At 48.4% G+C, this 5,372-nt stretch overlaps 1 pseudogene; it reads right to left on the minus strand.

Moving 5' to 3' along the window:
• Positions 1 to 4,169: 4,169 nt before the first annotated feature.
• LOC115062519 lies at positions 4,170 to 4,566 on the minus strand (annotated as a pseudogene).
• Positions 4,567 to 5,372: the final 806 nt, after the last annotated feature.

Here is a 5,372-nt window from a genome sequence, read left to right on the forward strand (position 1 = left end):
ACCATAGCGTGGTGTGATATAACCCCCAAAGCTCACAGGTTTATTCTGTTCCTCACTCCCACAAAGCCAGCTGTCATTCTGGACAAACCTCCAAGTTTGCCTCGCATCTTGAAATGGCGCACAAAGCACCTGCAGGGCAGACGGAAGGAACATGAGAAGTTCTCACACCCAGTCTTCCACACTACGGACCAGGGCATCCACTCCAGGCCCATTAACAATTTAACAATTAAAACTCCACCTCCAGAGACACAAGAGATGATGCCTGGGAGCAAAGCAAACAAATGCTGATGTTCAAAATGTAACAAAGTGGGCTGGAGAGGTGGCTCAGAGGTTAAGAACACTGACTGCTCTTCCAGAGGTCCTGAGTTCAATTCCCAGCAACCACATGGTGGCTCGCAACCATCTGAAATGGGATCTGATGCCCTCTTCTGGTGTGTCTTAAGACAGCAACAGTGTACTCATTATATACATAAAATAAGTAAATCTTTTTTTTTTTTTTTAATGTAACGAAGCAATACATTGGTTGTCAAGCTGACAGGACCTGGAATCACACAAGGCTATGGGCGTGCCTACAAGGGATTTGCTGGCGTCGGTTGACTAAGGTAGGGAGGCCTGGCCTAATTGGGAGAGAACATTCTCAGGGCTGGAGTCCTGGGCTGAATGAAAAGAAACCAAGAAGAGCAGCCGCACGGTTCCCGCTCCCTGACTGTGGGTGTAACAGGGCCAGCGTCTGCAAGTTCCCGCCCCCGGGACTGCCACGAGGAGCTGGACGCTGGAACTTTGAGCCAGAATAAACCCCACATTCCTTGAGTTGCTTTTGTCAAAGTATTTTATCACCACGACAGGAACTGTAACTGAGACAGATGGTGTTATTGTGGCAGAAACTTCTAGGAAACTGAGTCACTAAGCCATAGCCACATTCCTTTGGGGAAAAGAAAGTTCACTACACAGGCCCCCAAACCACACTGTAGTGGTGTCAGCCCCAAGCCTTGGGTCCAATATCCTTTATTAGGCGGGAGTATGGAAGCACGCCAACACGTCCCGGGGTGGCGGGGCCGTGGGAAAAGTCACTTACCACATCTCCTCCGTGCCTTGTGTTTCTGTAGATAACCACAAGCGGGAGGGGACAGCTCAGTGGAACTCAAGCCCTGGGGAATTTCCGTTGTTTTAACAAGTGGCAGTTTGAAGACTCTCCACCCCATCCATCCTCTCCTCTCCTTTGTCAGAGTCCCTTGTGACCCTTCTCAAGGCACCTCTGATGCCGGTGGAGGGCATGGAGTCTACCTGCTGCTCTCCTCTTTCTGGTGACAAAGGTTAGGCATGAACCCAACAGGAGACAGCCAGGAGGATCATACCCAGGGGCGGGGCCAGAAGCAGCCATGGGCTCCTGGAGGTCGAGGAAGATCCTTTTGTCTTGTCTCGGACCCTGGCTTTCCACCAGCCGTCCGGTATTTTCTCTACGACCCCTAAGTGGTTTGTGCAGAAACAGCAATCTTTTCCTCTGAAGACACACATATGTCACCGTTCAGCTACGATTTCGGAGGGCTGCCGCGGAATGGCTTCTGTCTGGTTCTGCAAGGTGACTATACTCTGCTGGACTAGCCTGAGGCCCTCCTCAATTTGACTGGACAGCTGGCTATGCTGGACCTGTTGGATCCTGCGCTCAGTTGCTCCTGTGACAGCAGCGCCATTGAGGGCCATCTCGAATAATGTTGAGAGTAAGATGGGACTCCTCTCTTTCCTGTGATGAGGGCCTTAATATTGGTCTACCTCTGGTACAAGGAGAATATCTAGGTCTGGAGTCAGGAATACCATCCTGCAAATCCCCACTGGGTAACAAGGATATATTCCATCCTCACAATCGAAGCATGTACCATTTGGGCCTTGGTTCAAATCACCAAGGTGCAGCTTTCCCCTGCTTCCCCCAGGGCCCGGACATGTGGACCCGTCAGGCGGGAGTCAGCAGTGTTGTCCAAGACTGTTTGGCTTTCTAGAGTTGGGCTAGTGACCCCCAACACGGGTTAAGTTACCTGGCTGGTCTTCATACAGATCTAGCAACCAACCCTTTCCCAGTTTCAACTCTACCAAGCCACTTGCAAGCTGGAGAGTTTTCACTAGAGGGCGCCAGAGTCAAATCTGGATAAGTCTTTTTCTCAGGATGGAGCAGAGGCCCATGGGTGGAGCCAATTGACCTCGCTCACAGGTATAGAGGCATTGGTGGAAGTTCTAACCATTTGAAGGTCTATGTGTTTGTTTCATCCCTGCCTTCACACATCCCGACCCAAAGATACAGGACCACCCCTGTTCTAGCTTTGTTATCTTTAGTTTCAGAGTATCTCTTGTCCCACTGCCCGGCTAGTCCCTGACACGGAGACCCCTTGTCCTTCCGTGGGTGCACTATCCTATGCCCCTGGCAAAGTTAAGTCCACACGGTCACAGCTTCTTAAGAAGGGCAGGTATTCTCCTCCACAGTGATGTTCCTTCCAGGGGACTCATCCATATGCTATGCATGCTGATCGTTGCAAATTTCCTGGGACAGGGCTCAGTGCCACTGCGTTTCTCTGTGATGGCTGAAGGACTGACAGTAATTGGCTTTATCGTAGTCCATGCACCATCTGAAGGAGAGAAGACAGGGTCCCAAAAGGGGATAGTTAGTTTTATTGAGTGGTCTCCCACAGAGTAATCCCATGGTTCACAGAATCAGTATTTCCTACTGGCCTGGAGGCTCCAACAATGTCGATGCGTCTTTGGTGAGCTTCCCTGTGGGAGGGGTTACCATGGAGATGGCTGCTCCTGTGTCAAAGATGAAGTCCATCTTTGCTTGGCCCCAGCATCTATTTTGACGATGGGCTCCTGGGGCCAATCGTGACTGAGCCTGGCGGTGCTCGGTCTGAATCTGTCTCCCAGGTGACAGCCTCAGTCCTTGTGGGGGGGCTTCAGTTTCATTGCAGCTCTGCTAGGGGTCTCTTTTTGTTGTTCTTTTTTTTTCCCTTTCAGGGTCTATCTCCTTTGGACCCTAGGGCCATTTTCCTAGGGCACTCAATCTTCCAATCGCCTTGCAATAGGCACTAGGCACACACACACACACACACACACACACACACACACACTGGTGCAGGGTTCCTGCCATATCGAAGGATGGCCGGTAGACTTTGCAGACAGTCCTCTATCTAGTCTCCACCAGGGGACACCCCCTCTGTCTGATGCCTACCTGGCCTGCCACCTAGTGGTAACTTACTAACGCAGGCCCACACCCTTCACTCACCCCATAGCTGCCACCTGACTCCAAGGGCTTTTATCAGGTACTCAATAGTCCAAGAATCACAACTTTGGTCCAAATTGATCACCCTTGCTGCCGGGTAGTGTGGTTCATAGGATGTGCCACAGCGCCCAGGAGGCAAGAGCCTTTCCCAACAGATAAAGACAAAGCCGACGGAGCATGCCAAACTGCAGCAGAGCATTCGATGCCAAATTGTGCTTCCAAATTAATAGCTAATGAGGTTACTCTCATTAGTGTCCTAAACAGAAGATTCAAAGGCAATTATACAGAATGTTTTATCAATATGAATTGTAGGTGTTTTCCTTCTCAAATTATTTATTATCTATAAGCCCCCATCCAAACCTTGTTCTCCCTTGTCCAGAGCTTCCATCTAGTAACTAGTGATCAATATATACACGTTGATCTGGGGTAAAGAATAAATGTAAATCGAGAATTTAGCCATCTCAATTGAACCAGTTATTTAACATCTGGGAGAAAGACCAAGGGAATGTGAACACACAATGCTCTGTGTAATTATAAAGCATTATGAAAAAAATTAATGCTTATAACAAAATAAATGTCATAGCTTAAAGTCAGTAATTATATTAATGATATTATATTGTATCATTTCATCGCAAGGATTTGCCGGCATTGTCACTACAATTAGCCCAATTTTATATTAGAAAAACAAACTTTACTTTGATGAGCTCATGCACGAAGCAGGTTGGGGTGGACATTTTGGTCCTTACAATGGAGAGGAACGTCCCCTTCAGCCTGAAGACAGCTTGAGGCGGAAACTGCGCTTTTGATTATGTTTGAGACGGTCATAGTTAGGGTTTAACTGCTGTGAACAGAAACTGTGACTAAGGCAGTCGTTTTGGGTTTTATTTTTTCAGTCTTTCATGGGATTTTATTTTCTCCCTTCAACCATAATAATATGATATCCAAATTCTGTCTTAACAGGTGGGTCTGTAAACACAGGCTTATCCATCCCACTTAAAGGCAAGGCAAATGCTGCTTCCTGAAATGGCCCCACCATGGATCCTCTAGTCATCCAACCCGAGTCACCCTCGTCTGGCTTTACCCTCACTCTATTGTGTGGCCACTTCACAGAATCTCATTCCAGACTTTAACTTTTCCAGGGCTTCCACGATTTTCCCATGGTTTTCACGGGAAAGAGTGTGTCTGACCTTTGCTGCATTGCCACCACCTTTAGGGCCATGAGACTTCTTGTCAGCCCTGTCACTCCCAGAGGCTGCACCTCCTTTCCCTCCTTTTCCAGAACCAGTTTTCCCCTCCAGCGGCATCTCTTAAACGTGCGGTTGAACTCTCCGGCAACCAAGGTAAGTCTTATAACATGTAATTGGGGCTGGCTTACAGGTTCAGAGGTTCAGTCCATTATCATCAAGCTGGGAGCATGGCAGCATGGGGCAGGCAGACATGAGAGTTCTACATCTTCATCTGAAGGCTGCTAGCAGAATAGTGACTTCCAAGCAGCTAGAGTGAGGGTCTTAAGCCCATGCCAACAGTGACACACCTATTCTAACAAGGCCACATCTAATAGTGCCACTCCCTGGGCCAAGCATATACAAACTATCACAGAGATGTAGGTTGTTTTTAAACAATTTGCATATTAGCACAGCTTCATAAACTGTGGGTCACGGGCTGGAGAGATGGCTCTGCCGTTAAGAGCACTGGCTGCTCTTCCAGAGGTTCTGAGTTCAATTCCCAGCAGTCACATGGTGGCTCACAACCATCTGTAATGGGATCTGATGCCCTCTTCTGGTGTGTCTGAAGACAGCTACTGTGTACTCATATAAACAAAATAAATAAATCTTAAAAAAACAAAAACAAAAACAACTGTGAATCACAGCTCCACATGGGGTCACACAACCAACGCAGGTGTTGAGAAAGGGTTCATGAAACATATTGATAATCATTCATTCATAATGGAGGTCATAAGGAACCTGAGCGGCCCTGGCAGTGCTTGCCGACATCGCCTCTGAACAAATAGCTTGCTTGGCACTCTAAACACCACCACAGCCACAGCCACAGCCTCAGCCACAGCCACAGCCTCAGCCACAGCCACAGCCACAGCCACAGCCACAGCCAC

Source organism: Mus pahari, chromosome 18 (assembly GCF_900095145.1).
Source record: "Mus pahari chromosome 18, PAHARI_EIJ_v1.1, whole genome shotgun sequence".
NCBI classification, from domain to species: Eukaryota; Metazoa; Chordata; class Mammalia; order Rodentia; family Muridae; genus Mus; species Mus pahari.